Source organism: Pituophis catenifer, unplaced genomic scaffold (genome assembly GCF_029215685.1).
Source record: "Pituophis catenifer annectens isolate HBS135680 unplaced genomic scaffold, rPitCat1.0.hap2 SCAF_3, whole genome shotgun sequence".
Lineage (NCBI taxonomy): Eukaryota > Metazoa > Chordata > Lepidosauria > Squamata > Colubridae > Pituophis > Pituophis catenifer.
The window spans coordinates 126206812-126228823 of NW_027256883.1; positions in this window are offsets into that span (position 1 = coordinate 126206812).

Here is a 22012-nt window from a genome sequence, read left to right on the forward strand (position 1 = left end):
GCTAGGGGAAGGTTATTGCAAAATCTCCATTCCCATCCCACTCTGGGGCCAGCCAGAGGTGGCATTTGCCGGTTCTCCAAACTGCTCAAAATTTCCACTACCGGTTCTCCAGAACCTGTCAGAACCTGCTGGATTTCACCCCTGCCTGATATAAAGGGTTTCATTCCCAGATCTCAGGTAGCCAATAGGTTATCTGTCTTCTAGGGAAATAAAGGTGAAATCCTTTTATCTTAGGCTACAAAAATTATGAAGTGATGATGTATGGAGCAAAGTAAGATTCTCTCAAGGAAAGAAAATTTCTATTCTTATTTTCAGGGCCAGCATTCACTAATTTTTTTTTAATTTCTTCCTTTTCTTCATATCCCATACTTTCTTCTCCATCATACCCACTACACAAATATTCTCAGTGCCACCAATCTTTCCAGCCTCCTGCATATGACTAGGACAGCCTTCATAATCAGAAATATGTAATGTCTCCTTCCACACTTACTTTTATGTACATCCTGAAATATGGTTTCAGTTGGGAAACTGCCAATCTTATTTAGCAAAATCGGGGGTGGTGGTGGAAATATAACTATAACTCATGAATGAAGGTAAATATATGTGTCCCAGGATAATGTTGCAGGATCCAATCTGAGTTAATCACTGGGACCAGAGGTTTAGTCTTCTGAGCTTTTGGACTTGTGCCAGAGCCCATCTTCTGGGAACTTTTCTCTACCAAAATGTGTATTTTGGGCTATTATATGTGTAGTGTTTATATGGTGCCTGATTGTGTGTGGCTTTTTATTTGTTGATTGGGGTGTTGAACATAGTTGATGGCTGACTTGGCAGCCATCATGGAAACAACAGCCAACGACTTAATAGCTGGCTATCAACACCCCAATCAACAAATAAAAAGACACACAAAACCATATACCACATAAACAGTATGCATAGATAGCCCAAAGCACACATTTTGGTACAGAGAAGTTCTCTGAGAATGGACTCCAGCACAAGTCTGAAAGCTCAGAAGACCAAACCTCTGGTCCCAGTGACTGGTCCAGTTTGGATCTCATAACTATAACTATTTTCTTGCCTTAAATTTGTTTTTCATAAATTGTTTTTAAAATGTTGCAGCTTGCCAGACACTGGCAGGCTGTAAACACTTTTAGGCAATCTCTGTCCTAGCACTCTTAAACTGACTCTTAAGATAACAGTAATGGGCCATCTTCTCTTTCCCTTTTGACCTGGTACTTCATGCTTGTAAATCCCTCCCATTCTCTTACAAGTTTTTCCTCAATTCAAACATTGTAGGCCAGTACATTACATTTTAAAAAAAAGAGAGACAGACAGAGAGAGGAAACATTCAGGCTTGGTAATCAAGAATTGCTACATCACTTTGCAGACTGATATTTCTGCTCAGAATGGATTTTCAGGGAAGACACTCAAGTGATTGTTCATCCATTTTCTTGTAACTCCCATGAAAGTTGTAGCGCCTACTTGAGCCATAGTGGTGCATGGTTAGAATCAGTGGTGAAATGTAAACTTTTTTGCTACCGGTTCTGTGGGCGTGGCTTTGTGGGTGTGGCTTGGTGGGGGGGGTCATGTGACTGGGTGGACATGGCCGACTCTTTTTTTTTTTACTTTTTAAAACATTTTTACTACCTATTCGCCTGAACCAGTAGTAAAAAAAATGCTTTAAAAAAGTTTTTAAAAGGTTCCAAATATCGCACAGCACAACTGATTGACAATTGACAATCAGCTGATTGTCAATTGTCACGCGGCACAGCTGATTCTCAATCAGCTGTGCCACGTGATCATCGGAACCTTTTTTCTACCTTTTTAAAGCATTTTTTCACTACCAGTTTGGGTGAATAGGTAATAAAAAAATGCTTTAAAATTTTTTTAAAAAAGGTTCCGACGATTGTGCGACACAGCTGTGATCATCAGAACCTTTTTTTTTTTTTTTTTTTTACTTTTTAAAGCTTTTTTTTACTACTGGTTCAGGCAAAATGGTAGCATTTCACCTGAATGCAAGCTGACGCTGCTCACTGCTAGGAGTTCGATCCTGACCGGCTCAAGGTTGACTCTGCCTTCCATCCTTCTGAGATTAGTAAAATAAAGATCCAGATTATTGGGAGCAATATGCTGCCTCTGTAAGCTGCTTATAGAGTGTTGTAAAGCATTATGAAGCAGTGTATAAGTTTAAGTGCTATTTAGAATAACTTTATTGTCACTTTAAATGTACACTAATCGGCATACATTAAAATGAAATTTCATTGCATGCAGCTCTCAAAGGGTCACCACCTCCAACATACACTGTATAAACATGACAAAAAATTATGCATAGGTACACATACCCACATATATTATATAACACAGAGAAACAACACCGTCTAGTTCAGATGTATACATGTACATGGCAAGAAAAATGAATCTTGCAAGTTTAGCAGATGGATGGCATAGGGAACAAAACTGTTACAGAATCTGGTAGTCCTGCTAGAAATACTTCGAAACCTTCTTTCAGAGAAGAGCAACAAAATCAGACCGTGAAGTGGGTGTGTGGGGTCTCTAACAATACTTTGAGCTCTAAGCACATAGTGCTTATAAGCAGTATCCTGAATGACAGGAAGGGAGCTTCCTATATTCTTCTCAGCTGTCCTTACCAGTCTCTGTATGGACTTTCTATCTGAAGCACTGCTACCACCAAACCAAACAGTGATGCAATTTGTTAAAATGCTCTCAATTGTACCTCTATAAAAAGTGGCCAGAACAGAAGGAGAAAGATGTGCTCTCCTCATCCGACACAGGAAATGCAGACGCTGGTTTGCACGCTTCACTAAGGATTATGTGCAGAGAGACCAGTTCAGACTGTTAGTTATCTGCACCCCCAGATACTTAATACTGTTGACCACCTCTACAGCTGCATCCTTGATATTGAGTGGAGTATGACTACACCGGCTCTTATTGCTATTATTTTGCAGAACGTTGATTTTATGACTAACAGCTGATAAGTTTTTGTACATACCAAACTAGCAGCAGATATGAGCATTCTAAAGAATAATAAAAGTAAAATAATGAGTGCTCATTTTTATACCTCTGCTTATAACAGAAAGAAAAGTTCTTTTAATCATGGATTTTTTTAAAAAACGGCAGGTTGTACCGACAGCTAGGAACTATTTTCAATAGAATGATTTGAACAAACATGAATATATTTCATCAAAACTGCCACTTCGGTTATGTATTTTGTTGGCTTAGTTGATGTATTGCTCTTTACCGATGCTCTTGGAATAATTTAGAACAATGTAATAATACCACAGCATTAAAATGAAGAAACATAAATAAAGCAATAATGGGGCTGACAACAAGCACAAACAAATGGGGCTCTTCAACTTCTTCTGTTCACATTTGCTATCTCTTTCTCACTTCCCCTTTAATGTAGCGCATCAATGGCATCTACAGAGACGCGTCTCAAAATAGGGATCAATATCACACACTTGTGCAAAAGGCCAAGGCTTGGATTGTGACACTGCATCTGTCATCTTGCCTATTTTGACGCCGCCCTGATCCTGCTGTCCATAATTATCCATGAGGGTAGCAAAGAGGGCAAGAGAGAAAACATACTTCATAACATTGTGACAGTCTCACCACATAGTTGTGTGCAATACTGAAACCCAATTACAAAAGGGAGAGGCTTGCATTGTGATCTCGACACAAATTTCATTGTTTTGGCATCACTGAGATTCAGAAAAGACATATGTAGTATCATAATTATATATTATAAAGCTGGCTATACAGTGATGTAAGGGAAGTTGCAGAAACATATAACTCTCACAGTTTGGACACCTGGAAGTCTCTCAAAAGCTACCTGTATTCCAGAATTCAACGGGTTTAATTTGATCAGAGGCAAACCGTAATTATTTTCTCAAGTCTGAGTTTCAATATAACCTACGTTTCAAAATTTATCAATTATACATGTTGTCCTCGACTTACAACAATTGGTTTAGTGACCGATCAAAGTTAAAATGGCTCTGAAGAAAGGGATTTCTGGCCTTTTTTTTTTTTCACACTTATGACCATTGCGGCATCCCGATGATGAAGTGATCAAAATTCAGATGCTTGGCAACTGACTCACATTTATGACAGTTGCAGTGTCCCGGGGTAATGCGATCACGTTTTGCAACCTTCTGACAAGCAAAGTCAAAGGAGAAGCCAGATTCATTTAATGAACAGTTGTTACTAACTGAACAACTGGAGTGATTCACTTAACTGTGGCAAGAAAAATCGTAAAATGGGATAAAACTCACTTAGCAAATGTCTCACTTAAGCCACAGAAATTTTGGGCTCAATTGTGGTCATAAATCAAGGATTACCTGTACTCTGAAGAACTGATGGGCAAGAAACACCTGAATTCTGGAAAAACTTTCCAGCACGCTATCTCAATACATCTGGACATATGAGAGAAGAAAGTGTACCATTTCATCTTTGTTAATGAATGTTCTTCTTTGGTGGTACCAACAGTACAAAGAGAAGATCTCAGTTGGAAGCTAATGAAACAATGTAGTGTTATTATTGAAAATCAAGCTATTCAGTATAGCTTTCTGTTTCCTCTCAATCATTCTGTCTTTTCTTTTCCAAACAACTTATTCTATAAACGTGTAAATGACGCTTCTCCTTTCACATTGTGCAAGCTCTGTGACTCTTACCGAGAGATCGAGATGAATTTTGTGACTTTGTTAATGAGATGTTCTTCTTAAGAGTTTCTCAACGTATCCTTGGGCTAAAAAAAAAAAAAAAAAAGGAAAGAAAGACACCATGTTTATGGAGCTTCGTAGAAATGGTTAGTAAAATGGAAATGAGTACCCAGTTAAAACTGCCAATTTATTCTGAAATCCAAATTTAATTCTCTTTGCTCTTTTTCTCCTTTCTCCGTTACATTGTTGTTATCAGATTTGATGCTATATCTTAAAAAACATCACTTTTAGAAAAAACTAGACTATTTTTTACCATGAGTCAAGAGTTTTTAATTTGTAGAAGAGAGTAGATGAAAACAAAGGTCAATCCTTTGTTGAGGTCCTGAGAGCAGCTTAGAAGTCTTTTTTATATTGAGTGCATTTTCCCACCTACTTACATCTCTCAAGGATATCTCTCTCAGAAGTTCAAAAGATCTGAGATTGTTTTAAAGTCCAAGAGAAATATTAAACTTGATTCACTTCATGTATACAAACCCATTTTTTAAAATTTATCTGATTATATAATTTGTTTTGTAACATATTTTATTATCTGAAGCTAATAGAAAAAAATGCATATATCAAGGGTTATGTAAAGAAAAGAAATGTATTATCCCATATTCAAATACTGCTAGATCATATATATTAGAAATCAATTGCTTTTATCTATGATAGCTATTAGCAAATGATTCAAGTCAAGTATAGTCTAGTCTTTTGAATGTTGTATAATGATTATTATGAGTAATCTCCATCAAAAAAAAATTCCACATCTTGATATTTTGATACCAAGGTATTTATCATACAAAGCACAATCAGAATAGAGTTGGAAGGGACCTTGGAGGTCTTCTAGTCCAACCCCCTGCTCAAGCAGGAGACCCTAAACTAGTGGCGGGATTCAAGTAATTTAACAACCGGTTCTCTGCCTTAATGATTCCTTCCAACAACCAGTTTGCCAAACTGCTCAAAAAGTTAACAACCGGTTCTCCCGAAGTGGTGCAAACTGGCTGAATCCCACCACTGCTCTAAACCCATGATGGCGAACCTATGGCACGCATGTCCAAAGTAGCATACGAAGCCATTTTGCCCAGCACGTGCGGCCTTGCCTGTTTGTCTTCCAGGTTTCTGGCGTGCATGCACATGCGATGATCAGCTGTCCTTTGTGCACAAGGCAGTGCTGAAAGCTGGAATGCACATGCACGCTGGCCAGCTGATTGTTGGGTGTGCATGCATGCCAGAACTCAGAAGTTTGGCTTTTCAGGAGCGAAATCCCTTCATGCATGTGGCAGTGCCGAAAACCGGCCTGCACATGTGCGCCAGCCAGCTGATCATCGGACATGCATGTGCGCTAGAATCCAGATATTCAGCTTTTCCAGAGTGCAGCCCCAACAAGGCTGTGTGTGCACATGCAACATTTCCATACCACCTTTTCGGTTCGCCATCACTGCCCTAAACCATTTCAGACCAGTGGCTGTCCAGTCTCTTCTTAAAAACCTCCAGTGATGAAGCACCCACAACTTCTGAAGGCAAGCTATTCAAAATAAGTATCAGACAAGAAAATATCAAATAGCTTATGAATGAATGTTAAGTATTAGAAGTATGTTACCTATAGTGGAGTTAAGGTTTCAGGGTGGGGGGTTTAGTAGTCTAAGGATAGATAGGTTAATTTAGCTTATGATTGTTAATTGAAATACCTTGTATTTTGCTCTGGGAAGTCGGGGGGGGGGAAGGTGGGATGAGGGGAGGGAAAGGGTGGGGGGGAATCTTTTTTTTCTTCTGTAAAACTTTTCAATAAAAAAAACTGAAGGCAAGCTGTTCCACTGTTTAATTGTTCTCACTGTTACAAAGTTTTTCCTTAATTCCTTTTCTCCTTGGTTAATTTTCATCCATTGTTTTTTGTCCTGCTCTCTGGTGCTTTGGAAAATACGTTGACCTCCTCTTTGTGGTAGTCCCTGAAGCACTGGAATACTGCTATCATGTCACTCCTAGTCCTTCTTTTGGGTAGACTAGGCTACCCAAATTCTGCAATCATTCTTCAAAGTCCTTGCAGATATAGAATTAGAAAAATCAAGGATTCTAGAATTTCTGTAGATCCCTACTGGATCCAGCTCACATTCAAACTTGATCTTTCTTTTGCCAATTTATTCCCCACTCACACCTTTTTAAAAAAATTCTATTCACTGTCAGAGAGTTATTGTTGATGAACAGATAAACAGAGGAAGTCCTGACCATCTTTATATAATCGTTTTCCTCCCAGTATTGGTTGGCTTAAAAAGAAAGTAAATGCTACTATGTCCTGTTCAAATAGGTTAATACTTATTATTATTATTAAATAAGGGCACATTCAAAAGTCATTTTTAAAATATATGCCGATTGTTGTCAAATGATCCTGTTCGGAGAAGCATGATACTAATAGTTATGGTATCTCTGAATTAACATTAGATACTAAAGAACAGCATATGAGGAAATAATTAAATGAAAACAATATGTATATTTGTACAGAACAAAGATCTTCACATTAAGAAGGATTAATAAAATGATTAATATAGCAATAGCACTTAGACTTATATACTGCTTCATAGTGCTTTACAGCTCTCTCTAAGCAGTTTACAGAGTCAGCATCTTGCCCCCAACAATCTGGCTTCCCATTTTACCCACCTCGGAAGGGTGGAAGGCTGAGTCAACCTTGAGCCGGTGAGATTTGAACTGCTGAACTACAGCTAGCAGTCAGCTGAAGTAGCCTGCAGTACTGCACTCTAACCACTGCGCCATCTCGGCTGTAGATCCTCTAGATCCAGAGTCCTCAACTCCTGGGCCATTGTTGGGAATGGGGCTGCCAAAGCAACGGGTGAGCACACAAAGCTTCATTTGCCCTTGCACAGGATTTAGGTTGCATGCACAAAACTATTCCTCCTCCTGCTGCCAAAACCGCTGAAGCCACTACTGGTCTGTGGAACCAAAAAGGTTGGGGACCCCTGAATTAGATTAAAATTTGCATTTAAAATCTTACAAATTATAATGTATCTAGAGTATAATTTGGGGACTGGGACTTTAAAACTTTGTTTATTGCTCCTCCAACTATGATAAATTCCACTGACATGGTGTAAGCGTTGAAAATAAGTTCAGAAGTGTCTGTATTTGAATCATATGGCTTCAGTGATGCCAAATAGTGATGTCCCAATCTAACAATTATTTTAAACCAATCTTTATGTGGTTTTTTAAAAACTATCAGGTTTTAAATTCTACTATAAAAATTGCAACTTCTGTTGCACACACCAGTGGTGGGTTGCTCCTGGTTCGGCCCGGTTCAGCTGAGCCGATAGCGGTGGCGCTATTACATCACCGAACCGGTTCTCTTTCTTTGGGAGCTGGGCCCTCCCGCCCGCCCCCACTTTATTCCGACCTTATATTTCTTCTTTTTTTGCCCAGCTGAGAGGTGCGGCAGAGCGGATTGATGCACCTCAGCTGGGCAGATTTACAACGTGCTTGCACAAAGCGCAAATTTTGTGCTTGTGCAAAGCGCAAGTTTTGTGCTTGTGCAAAGTGCGCGACCGAAGAGGCAATCGCGTGCGAAGCGCGCGCAGAAAAAGAACCGGTAGTAAAGCCGATTAGAACCCACCCCTGGCACACACGTGCATAAATGTGCATTTATATACACACACATACATATTTGTGAGTTTCTGTATGTATAACTGATTTATGGAACTCAGGGTTATTGCAGAGCCTTGCCCAAAACACTCTATTATTTTAAGAAGTTATTGTGAAAATATATGGATCTTGAATGAGTCCAGGTGAGAACAGAAAAAAAGTAGGTTCTGGTGGAAGGAAAAAGCCAATCACACTTGGAAAAAAAACTATTGTGTTTTTTTTTTCTTTCTAATGAAGGTCAAGTATATAAAATGAGAATATCTAATTAGTCACTGAAAATAAATAATTTGACAGCTTGGATTTGATAGCCATCACCATAGCAAAACATAAACATCTTTCAATCCTCTAAAGAGATCTCAGCAGGAATTTAAGGTAGCAAGAATGCTTTGGCTTCTACGGGGATGTGAAAATATCCCTGGATTTTATCCAATGATTTAAGAACAAAGTTAGTCCGATTTCTTGGTGTATCTAGCACTTCTCTATGATATATTATTGGCTCTCCTTAATGTAAAATGGGACTTATTTTTTCCCATTCAGTAACACCTTTAGATATTTTCTTTAAGCTATCTCCCTTTCCATCACATTTGAAAGGCTTTAGGATAAATAATTGAGGCTTATCAGTACAAAAAAAGAGGCTGAAATGCAATGAGTCCTCTAAATAGTTAGCTGATAATCTTCTAGCAGAGCTGATACTTCATGTATTCTATAAAGAGAATAGGCCCATTTCTCTTGTTTTGGTTTTGAGATTTCTTCACATTTAAATCGAAGTAACAGTAAAAGAGTTGGAAGGGACCTTGGAGGTCATCTAGTCCAACCCCTCTGCTCATGCAGGAGACCTATATGAAGGATTTGAACCACCAACATTTCTGATTGGCAAGCTCAGCATCTTAGCCACTGAGCCACTTAGGGAGCCGCCAAATCAGCAGTGAAATCCGGCCGGATCTATCCGGCTCATGTGAACTGGTAGCGCCGGTGGTGGGAGGCTCCACCCATCTGCTGGGATGTCGGGTGGGAGGAGCCTCCCGACGTCACGATGGTACGTCCTGTTTTTAACCCTCTGCACATGCGTAGAAGGCTCTGCGCATACGTAGAAGAGGCACTACCCGAACCGGTAGTAAAGATAACTGCATTTCACCACTGATTTAAATGGGATTCTCAGGAATGAAATTTTGAATACATGATTTTGTCCTGAAGGAGTCATATTAGACTCCATTAAAACAGATAAAAAGATGTTAATGTATTTTTCCTGTTCTTCCAGCTGAGATATTCTACAGGTAATCCTCACTTACAACAGTTCATTAAATGACTGTTTGAAGTTACAACAGCATTGAAAAAAGTGACTTATGACCATTGTTCACACTTACAACCATTGCAACATCCTCATAGTCTTGCAGTCAAAATTCAGATGCTTGGCAACTAATTCATATTTAGGATGGTTGCAGTGTCCTGGGGTCATGTGATCACCTTTTGCGACCTTCTTATAAGCAAAGTCAATGGGGAAGCCAGTTTCAGTTAACAGCTGTGTTACTAACTTAACAACTCAGGGTGAAATGTTCCCAGTTCGGACCAGATCACCCGATCCGGTAGCAATGGAGGCAGGTGGTTCAGAGAACCGGTAGCAAAAATCCCTGCTCCCCCCCGCCCATGCCCAGCTGAGCTGCACGATCATCAGAGGCTTTTTTTTTTACTTTTAAAAGCATTTTTTCTACAACCTCTTTGGCGAAGAGGTTGTAGAAAAAATGGTTTTAAAAGTAAAAAAAAAATTGGCCACGCCCACCCAGTCACATTACCCCCACACACCAAGCCACGCCCACAGAATTAGTAGTAACAAATTTTAGATTTCACCACTGTAACAACTACAACGATTCACTCAACAACTGTGGCAAGAAAGGTCATAAAATGGAGCAAAACTCACTTAAAAAATGTCTCACTTAGCAACATACACAATTGTCCTCAATTGTGGTCGTAAATCGAGGACTACCTGTATTCTTGGGGACATCCAATCTGGTATTTATAAAGTAAACAATTGTTTTAATACTCTTTATATTCCCTTCCCTCTCTCCAAAGACCAACATATATCTTTCCCAGTTTCTGAAATCATTGTCTGAGGGGGCAGGTAAGATGTGTGGCAAAATTTTCTGAGGTGTCATCATTCTAAACAATACATTGAACTCTCTTTCTTTGATAACAAGACACAAGATAATCACTTGCTTCTGGTTCTAGTAATATCAATCAAACAAGATAATAAAACCACAGGAAGTATCTAAGTATGCTGATGCCCAGTTGACTATACTACCGTCATGATATAATCTCTTTTTAGCAGGTTATTGATAGTATACCCTGAGCAGTGGAAGAAATGATGATGATTCATTTTTAAAAAGCAAGGAACAATTTCCCAAAGATTCTTATTACTCTTTCTGCAATTCAAGGCTCTGAATCAGAAGCAGAAAATTAAAAAAAAAATACTTTTTTTTCCTCCAGGTTTTTTTTTAAAAAAACTATCCTTATTTTATAATATTACCATAGCCTCCTCAACTTCAACCACCCAACAGCTGTTTTTATCCTTTATTCTGGAATTACAGAGAATTATATACTATAATTAAAGATAAAACATTCTCAAGACTATCAAAACTTTCCAAATAAAGCCACAATGTGGTATTAGTAGGGTTGCCTCTTCCTACTCTATAACCAGATCATGAAAGTTGCTTAAATGTTGACATGTTTGTTTCATTGTGGAGCTAATTTGTGCCACTTGAAAATACTTACTTAAAAATACAAATCTGCACTAGGTAAACTTGATGTGAATCTATGACCCATAGTATATTTTTTGTTTCACTAGTAGCCAATCATTTTTTTCAATAAACTCAAAGAAACGTATAATGTAATTCCAAATACATCTCCCATTGTTCAAATCAGGACTTGCATATGTCAACTTTTGCATTGACATATTATACAGATTATGCAGATTCAGGCCCTGGCTAATAATAGATAAAACGAGTTCAAAAGTAGAGTTTATTATGCGATCTATTTCCTATTCCTTTTCTAAAGAAGTATAAAATCAAAGTATATTTCAAAAGATCACATAGGTTCCAACAGATTCCCGTAGGAATATGTTTTATCTCAGTTGACCAAAAAAACACCACACTCTTAAATTTTGTAACAATGAAGCAGAAAAATAACACAGATAGAGACTGTGGGGGAGATAGAATGTCTTACATTATTATTCAGAATTATATAGCAATTGGAACAAAATGCTTAATGAGAAAAACTGATAGCTGTGTAAGTCATGTATATATTACGCTTTAAAGTAATTAGCGATACATGTATTTGCAGCCAGGTGGAAAGGAATTTTTAAAAAGCCATGTCTGCAGAAATGGCAGAAGGTAGGTTGGGTTCTATTAATACTTTCCTGGAATATTTGCAGTAAATTGGCAATAATAATTAGGATAACAAGAGGGCTTGCTCCTCTCCTGAATTACACTATACAAATGAAGAAAGCTTGAAAAGAACTGTATCCTCTGTTCTGATGCTTAGTATGTTTTAATTCTAAATGTATGTCAAGTTGTACCAGACTGAACAGAGTAGATGGACTTCAAGAGTATGAAACAAAGAGACAGAGCTTTTACATTGAGCTGCATTGCTAAATTCAAACACAAACACAAACACAAACACAAACACAAACAAACACACACACACACACACACACACACACACACACACTCCTAGTGAGAAATATCCAGGAGAGTAATTTTTAAATGTTGACTGTTTGGGAAAGAAATTGTGTAACTTGGTAAAAATATTTAAGGAAGTAGATAATATTTTTAAAAACCAGAGTACACTGAGATGCCATATATACTGTATATATGGGGAATGCCTATTTTTTTCTTTAAAAATAGCAATAAAAGTAACATGCAGGAAATAATGACTGTACCGACAGAAAAGAATATTTGTAGATCAGAGTTGAATTATGGGGTCCTTGGTGCTCTTATCTCAGTTCTCTGTGTGCACTGATCACTGAACACTTGAAAGTATTGATAATGATATCTAATTTGATAATGAAACATCTGCAAGAAAACCACAAGGCTCAGAGAGCACCAAGGGCCCCACAGTCATAACTATTAATTACACACAATCATGGTTCTGTTATACCCACATGAACACATTAATTTAACTCTCCTGCCTTTTTACAACTCAGCTGTCTCTTTTAGATTGAGATCCATAGAGTCTTATGTCTGTGTATTCTGTCACTAAGCATTGTCATATCCTTGTTCTTAAAATGAGGGCCATCATTTTCCTACCTCTATCCACTGTAATTATCCAGTAATGGGACTGGGCAAGCATTCAACGCATCAATGAATGTTATGGGAAAAAATTAAAAGAAATTGGGGAGGGTGAGAATTCATTAAAATTCCCCTTCCCCAAATCTGTTCAGAATAAAGAACAGAAATTTTAATTATCCATGTACATTAAAGAAAGTTTTGAAATGTATCACTAACAAATATCTGAGAACCTTACCTTAAAAGGGTAAATGAGAAAGTAGACAGATCATTAACCAAAGCAGTGGAAACCAATGGAACTTTTTAGTCAGGGTCCTACAACTGTTTCTTTAGAGGGATTAGTAAATTCCTCTTTTTAAAAGAAACATTTATCACCTTCACTACTGCTGGCTTGTATCAGCCAGGATGAATAGGGGTACAAAGACCAAATGTTCCATTTCTCTCTTCTGAGGAACTTATCCCCGTCCTCAGGCAGAACAAACTGAAACTTGTCCCATAAAATTGAATAATTGATTGTTTCAATCATCTTAGAAGAATCAGTTCTCGGTGTGAAATACAAATCACATTTTATTCGCACAGTATCCTGCAAATTCATCACAGTAAGGTTTTTGGAAGGCCTTTTCACACTGCCCTGGGGTTTAGGAAGAAATAACTCTTCACCCCCACCCCTCCACAGCTTCCTCTTTGGAAAATACAGTGGTAAATGAAGATGGAAAAGAGGCCCAAAGAAGTGACCTTAAAGAAGCTCCAACGTATGTTTGATTGTGCTGAATCACAGTGGATGACTCACCGCCTCCCGACATCTACCAGTTTGTTCAGCCAAGAAAAGAGGTCAACTGATAATTTATCTTTGCTGTATTCATTTCAACATAGGAAGGGATTTCTATGCTCTGAAGTTGAGATATTCTGAAGTTCCTTCTGAACATCTTAAACCAGACCCTGCTTGAAGTACTGTGGTACTTCTGTAACTGCAGAACGTTAATAGACATATTGGCGGTGGAAATGCCAAAACAATTTATTTGCACATCCAAATTGTGCAGGGGTTTTGGCTTGCCAGACAGATCTTGTATACCCCCTGGTTATGCACTTCTAAAGCATTTTTTCCTTCTTCCTAGTAACTTGCATTTTTACTACTGTGCGATGTTTCATCACAAAGTCATTTTTGCTTCTCCCCCCCTCCCCCCGATCTCCCAGGTAACACAACTGTGGCTCCCAAAGTGACCCAAAAGCAAATATCAGATTCACGTTCAGTTAGAAGATAATTTATATAAGACTTTGAAATAGCAGAAGAGTAAACAGAGAGAGTATCTTATGTTCCTTCTAGAAATATAGGCAGGGAGGGGGGAATTAGGAAATATTTGGACATATTGAAAGAAAAATCAAGGGATAAAAAAATAGATTAAAAAAGGACATGCTGCATAGTAGGTTATTGAAGGCAAAAGGAGAACAGGATAACAGAGGATGAGATGGTTAGACAGTGTCATGAATGCAGTAGGCATGAGTTTGGCTAGACTCAGGGAGACGGTAGAGGGCAGGAGAGTCGGGTGTGCAATGGTCCATGAAGAGTTGGACACAACTTAGCAATTGAACAATAACATCAAAAGCATAGTATTGGTGGTGATCTGGAAAAATGATGGCTTGCTTTTTACTGCATTTGAAACATGTTCATTCAAGGCTTCCTGAGTGAAAAAGAAATACTAAAACCATGTTTAAATGGAGGAAAAATAAAAATAAAATATATCCCAGCAGTCATTTTTAGCACTGAACACAAAGCTTTTGATCTTGAAAATCCTAACTTGCCTCTTAGATCCTGATACACAGGAATGGTCCTTGACTAGCGGTCAGCTATTGTTGCCCAAGGCAAATCATGAATCTGTGTTTTTAATTATTTTAGGTTTTGTTATTGATATTTTTCCAGAAATGTAGTACCCTGAAGTATCTTGGCTCTTTAGGAGAACTCTTTATTTGTCCAAACGGGTACGCTATCCCTACCAATGCTCATACTATTCATGACTTCATTCAGAGCGCAATTCTCTTAAGTTTGAAATTGTAGAAGAACAGGCAGAGCTGTTGGAGGGTGGAGTTAAGCATGTGATCAGCCTAGAATCATTACGTTCCCACAAATGGTCCAAGTCTAACCTCTTTTGAATTCCATTGACCTTATCTGGTGCCAATGTAGTATATTGTATGCTAGTTGACCACACTCTACTGTATTGGCTTTAACCAATAAATCTAGAACTAGAACTTATGTGTGATCTTGATCTTTCATGCCTGAAAGAAACTAAACTTACGTGCATGGCTCCATCAGGAAGCCTGACTGATAACCCTGCCCCTTTCCTTGAAGACGCTCATTATGCACCTGTGTTCATTGTGTCTGTGGAGCATACAAAATATATGTTTTTTAAAGTATCCTAAGATAAACCAGATATTCATCTTCAAAGTCCTTAACACAGGCAAGAGACAAGACTTATTTGCTCATTCCCAACACCCTTCATGTTTTATACAAAATATTTAATAAGGGATTTTTTTTTTAGTGAAAATGCAGGACCGACAGCTAATAGGCACTTGTTAAAATAAATAATTTACCTATTAAAAATTATACATTGCTGATATTAATCAGAGCATCCACAGAAATGATAATCTGAGAATTAAAAATCAACTTCTTAAACTGGTACTCTCGCTCATTAGGCACAAGGCAACCCCTTGCTTCCTTTTCCAGTTCTTATAACTGTAAGTCATAAATAGCTTGTGCAGAATTGCCCACTGAATGATAAATAAATTGAGACAATGAGCTTGAGTTTATAAAAAGTGACAGCACTGCAGCCTCCCAGAGAGGAAGCAGATCAGTGGTGGGCAGTAAATCAGTTTTCTTGTTGGAATTACAGCAACTGCTGCAGAATGATTAGTGGGAAAGAAGAAATTGTTACCTTGACCTGTAACAATGGGGGTGGGGGGGAGCCATTGAGACTCAGAAGTACTTGGAGATGTCATTCATTTCACATTTTAAGTGAAGCGACCAAGATAATCTATTTCCTGTTGTGCTATTTAGACCTTAATTGTCCTTGACATTTTCACTCCTCTGATTTTTTTTCAAACCTCGCCCTACTGCCTCCGCCAACCCCAAAGATACTAAGTAGTATACAAGAAATGGTATTTGGGGATAAAAATATACATCAGAAATAAATGGATGAATTTATTATGCTCATAGAGGCAAACTGAATTGTGAGATAACATACATCCAAAAAGGATTATGTTAATTTTTTTTTTAAATCTAAATTGTTTCAAGTTGAGGATTTCATCCAAAACCTATTTCTTCTATGTTTACTTTATCTTTCTCTGCTCCACCCACTTCTGCATTTATTTGGAATTACGGTAGATTTAAACATTGAAATATGTTTATCAGACATAAGAGCCATGGTGGCACAGTGGTTAGAGTGCAGTACTGCAGGCTACTTCTGCTGACTGCCAACTGCCTGCAATTTGGCAGGTCGAATCTCATCAGGCTCAAGGTTTCCTCAGTCTTCTATCCTTCCAAGGTCGGTAAAATGAGGACCCAGATTGTTGGGGGCAATGTGCTGACTTAGAGAGGGCTATAAAAGCACTGTGAAGTAGTATATAAGTCTAAGTCGAGGGTGGGTTCCACTTACCTTCGCTACCGGTTCGCAATGGGAGCTCACGTGTGGCGCTTCTGCGCATGTGTAGAATTGTCTTGATGACGTTTGGGCGGGTGGGCGGAGCCTCCCGCCGCCATTACTACTGGTTTGCAAGATCCGGACCAAACCAGTAGCAACCCACCATTGGTCTATTGGTGCTATTGCTATTTGATGATAAGTATATCAGAATATTTGGCAAGTGGAAAATGTGATTAATTAATTTCTGGTGAACACATTTGTACAGAAAGCATGGATGCAGCAAGCAGATATCAATTTTTCCCACACATTTTTATTTTTTATTATTTATTTAGTCAACTGGTATGCTGCTCATGTCACTTGGAGACAACTATAGGCAAATTAATTCTTCAATGAAATTCCAGATAAACTTAATTCATATATATGAAAGTAAACTGTGGCTTGTAAAGTAACTATCATTTGTAAAAAAAAAAAAAGCAGAAATTGACTGGGTTTGCATAGTCTGTTAAGCCATAAGAGTTGTTTTACAACAGAATGGCTACACTAATTGCTGATCCAAACTCAAAAAGATGTGATGTGATGACTTCACGTGAACAAAACCCAATCCTTGTAAATACTTCAGAACTTGTTTCAATAGTTAGTCCAACATAAAGAGGCCACAGTTAGTCATTGATGTGTGCTAACTTTACAAGTTTCTAAATATTCTGGCCTATTATTGATCCTTTCAGGAATCACCGTAAACATGTAAGCATCACAAAGCATAAAGGGAAAACATACATTCAGCATTGAAAAATAAATCGGTGCCTTCTCTTCTATTATGCCACCCTTCTCTTGTCAGAGATTTGCCAGCTTTGCAAAATCTCAACCCCATGGCATTCATCACTTTCCATGGTGCATAAAAATGCTGAACAAACCCCAAAAGGGAACCCAAGTTCAGGAAGAAGGCATTTGTGTTGTTTATTAAGGAAACATAATATAGTAGGACCAAAGCAACAGAGGCAGGAAATAGAATTTTATCTCCCAACCAGACTGGTACAGTTTTCAATAGAGAGGAGACTATTCATGTTTCTTGATGAGGAATCTACCCACCCCTCCTCACCCCTTTTAATTGCTTCAAATAATTTTTAATAGAGAAAAATGGAAAGAATGGGGAGAAAATGCCTCTGGCACACTATGAACTTGTTAAGATAATGTAGATTTCTGGAATCCATCTGAATATGCATTCTCAGCATATACTCCTTTGATTAGCAAAGAACAATTCTAGTGAATGTGATGCATCTTGCTGGCAATATGATAAATCATTTAATGAAACACAATCCAAACAAATATGCAGGAACTGTTGCTTCAAATGCAGAGGAGCGTTACAAAAAAAAATAAACATTCTTTGGGTTTATAAGACTACACACACACTCATGAGCATGACCCTCTTGGCATGTACCAAAGATTTTCCCAATCAATATATGTTGAGGGAGGAGGTATTGCAAGATATCTGAAGGAGATGGGTAATTAAGAAATATAAAGTGCAAATAAATAGAATGAATGAATGAATGAATGAATGAATGAATCCATCCATCCATCCATCCATCCATCCATCCATCCATCCATCCGACAGTGCGTACCCAAGTCACCCAGCCAGCCTTAAGCACTTTATTCAAAGAAGCCTTTTTCCCAGGCATGGGACCAATGGTTTAAGGCAATGTAAATTATTTTATAAAGAGTCTGTCCTCTTTTCATTTTAATAAAAAGAATTATATTGCCTCCATGATGCATTCATTCCTTTTCATCAAAGGGAACTAAAATTATTTTGCATCACCCTAATGTGCAGTCATTTTTTTGCCCAACAGAAAAATCTGTTTTGTTTTTCTGTGTCTCTGTGTTTTTTTTTTTGTTTGTTTGTTTTTAGACAATGAATAAACAGTCCTAGCATTAACTGACACAGTTCAGAGAAGAGTTTTTCAAAATCTTCCCCAGTGGGAAAGATTGCTGCCTTCGAAAAAGAAACTCAGAAAGTTTCTCACAGGCATCAAGCTTTCCTGAGGCAGAGCTGAAGCGTGTCTACCTAAAAAAGAAAAGAAAAGATAGTAACAAAGACCATCTGGACTATAATATATCCTTTTGGGTTCTGCTTTTGGAGTTCAAAATTGTTTTATTCCTTATGCAAGGAAAAATTAAATCCCCTCCTAATTGTCATTAATGTTAGAGTAGTGGCAGAAAGCTTATCTATAAAAGATTTTTTTTTTAAAGTAAAATGTTATGTTGAGGAAAACATCTAGAAAGTTCTGCAGAAACTCTTCAGAGGCTTCTGTAGAGTCTTTGATGTCTTAATTGCCAACAGATATAACAGAAGTTCAGTAAGGACCGTGAGATAGATGATGCTTGGACTGTCATGCCAGGTTTGGTGTGCAATCCTCTGAATATTTGTCTGATAAACATATTATAAGTTGTGTTGTTTTCCACAGTGTGAAAAAAATAATAAAAAAGTGAAACAGATTCCTAAATGTAATAAACTTTGGAAGGTGGAAAGCTACAGTTAGAACATTTGAAATATTTGCCTAAATGGCTTGCTTTCAGAATAGTGGTGAAATCTAAATCGGTTTACTACCAGTTCTCTGGCTGCGCATACGCAGTGCGCATCACGCACCAAATGCGAGGTGCGCGCGTGCGCAATCCATGCCAAAAGGAGGCATGGGGTAAATAGAACAGTGTACGACAGGGGGTGATCATCTGTGGCATGCAATCTTTTTTTTTACCTTTTAAAAGCATTTTTTCTACAATCTCTTCAGAGGTAGTAGAAAAAATGCTTTTAAAAGGCTCTGATGATCCCACGTGATCATCAGAGGCTTTTTTATTTTATTTTTAAAAGCATTTTTTCTAAACCTCTTCCGAACAGGTTTATTTTCAAAAGTAAAAAAAAAAAAAAGACTCTGATTATTTACTATTATTATTTATTATTTAAATTTGTATACCGCCCTTCTCCCGAAGGACTCAGGGTGGTGAACAGCCAAAATTAAAATACATACAATATAAAATTTAAAATAATTTAAAAGCAGAATTAAATCGAATTGGCTACCCAAAAATTAAAACCCATTACCCTTAAAATAACCCATTAAAATTTTAATTTTTAAAAAAATTTTAATCACACGGCTCACCTGGACATGGGCGGGGGGGGCAGGGATTTTTGCTACTGGTTCTCTGAACCACCCACCACCATCGCTACCGGATCGGGCGATCCGGTCCAAACCGGGAGCATTTCACCCCTGCTTCAGAAGTTGTGGGTGCACCATCACTGGAGGTTTCTAAGACGAGATTGGACGGCCATTAGTCTCAAGTGACATAGGGTTTCCTGCTTGAGCAGGAGGTTGGCCCCCTCCAACTTTGTTATTCTGCTCTGTTCTGTCTCAAACGAAGCTTTCCATTGTTTCTGGTACTCAAAGAAGTTTCTAAGGAGCAGAGACCTTATTGACGTCTCAGGCTAGTAACTAAATTGTAAATGACAATGTGTAATTCATTTTAAATTTAATTATCTTGTTTCGGGATATTGATTCAAAAGAATGTATGAGGAGCTGCATTAGGAAGGCAACTTAATTTGGAATCATCTGGGAAAAATATAGACAGCATCAGGAAAGACACAAGAACATATATCATTACAATAGCAAACCTTTTCCCCCTAATCTGAGAGTAAACCCCATTGAAGTCTGTGGGATGTTCACTTCTGAGCACAGATACATCAGAGACAAGTTGTAATTCAGGGCTTTGTTGACAAGAAGTCTAGATTTAAATAGCTTTAAAATTTATATTTTGTTTCCAATTTATATTTTGTGGTTTGTCAACTGGATTGTCTGAAAAGAAAGGTGGGCTATGTCTTCAATAAAAATATATAAATTTTATGCAGGATGGGTACATTCAGAGGTAGAATAATTTTGATCTCGGTGGCAAGAATAATTATTGGCTGTTCTATTATTAGGTAAAGGTAAAGGTTCCCCTCACACATATGTGCTAGTTGTTCCCGACTCTAGGGGATGGTGTTCATCTCATTTCAAAGTAGAAGAGCAAGCACTGTCTGACAACGTCTCCGTGGTCATGTGGCCGGCATGACTAAACATCAAAGGTGCATGGAATGCTGTTACCATCCCACCAAAGGTGGTCCCTATTTTTCTACTTGCATTTTTACGTGCTTTCGAACTGCTAGGTTGGCAGAAGCTGGGACAAGTAATAGGAGCTCACCCCGTTATGTGGCACTAGGGATTTGAACCACTGAACTGCTGACCTTTCGATCGACAAGCTCAGTGTCTTAGCCACTGAGCCATCGCGTCCCCTGTTCTATTATTAAGATAAGGTAAAATATCTAGCCACGTTACGTGTATTTTTGGTCTCATACAACAGACTCTCTTACTAAAACATCAGATTACTGGAAATGTTTAATTATAGATATCACATTTGTTTACTTACAATAACGATTAATTGCTTGACCATTAAAAAAAAAAAACCTGGCTGCTTCTTTAAGAAACTGATGTTAAAAAACGGCTCTTTTTTCTTTACAAAAGATGCAATTCAGAAAGTGTTTGTTATTGGGATTGAAAATAGACAAAGAATGTGTAGCAGTGAGATAACACATGCCTGCAGGAAAAGAAGGCAAACTATTATTAAAAACGTATTTGTACTTTTTTTTTAAAAAAAAAAATCAAAATTGGAAAAATAACATGAATGAATATTGATTGACACAATGAGCAAAGAAAATAAAAAAATTCATTTACTGGACCTCCAATCTTCAAATCCCATTCTGTTACTTGAATTAGATGCCTCCAGCCACTGATTTATCTGAGCAGCTAGTTCAGTTCTTCATTGGGAATTCAGTCTCTTCTCCTGGTTCTCCTTTGTGGACATATTTCAGGTTTACTAAATTCAGGTGTGTAACAGTAACAGACTTGGAAGGGACCTTGGAGGTAATCTAGTCCAACCCCCTGCTCATGCAGGAAACCTGTACTAGGGATTCGAACTGCCGAACTGCTGACCTTTCTGATTGACAAGCTCAGTGTCTTAGCCACTGAGCCATCTAGTGTATTTGCAGTTCACTTACTATGATGTTGCCACACCCTGCATAAAGTCCTCAACCAACTTTCAGCATCTACATCCCTCTTCATTCAACCTTTCTGTAAACTGCTGTTTCTTATTTAGCTACTTTGCATATAAAGAAATCCATAAAAAATCCATAATAAAAAAAAAAGTTTTATTATTTTTCTGTCGTGATGATCCATACGTAGATGCACTATGAACTTGTTGTGACAAACCATGCTATTCTTATTAGCTTATGTTGATGTCCAATTTAATTGGACCCTAGTTTATTGGAGTCTCATTATTGGAAGATTGCAACTCAATGTTCCAGGGAGTTTTAGTCATTCCCTTTAAGTCTCTGTAAACTGACATCTATTCTGACTTTTATTTTCTGTCCTAATGGTGGTGGTTGCCACTACCACCACAATACAATGAGTCTTATTTGACACCTGACCTCCTGAAACAGTTTTTTACACTCTTTAATCATGGTTTTCACCAGTTTATTCAGATGCGATGTAAATCAAGTGAATCTGACATTATCTAGAGCAGGGGTATCAAACTGGCAGCCCACAGGCCAGCTGCATCATGTGCAGGCCATGCCCATCCCAGCTCCGCGAAGGGGAAAAAACATTGCAATAAGTCACGTGACAGCAACATGACACAGCGAGTTTGATACCTGTGATCTAGAGTCACATCGAAC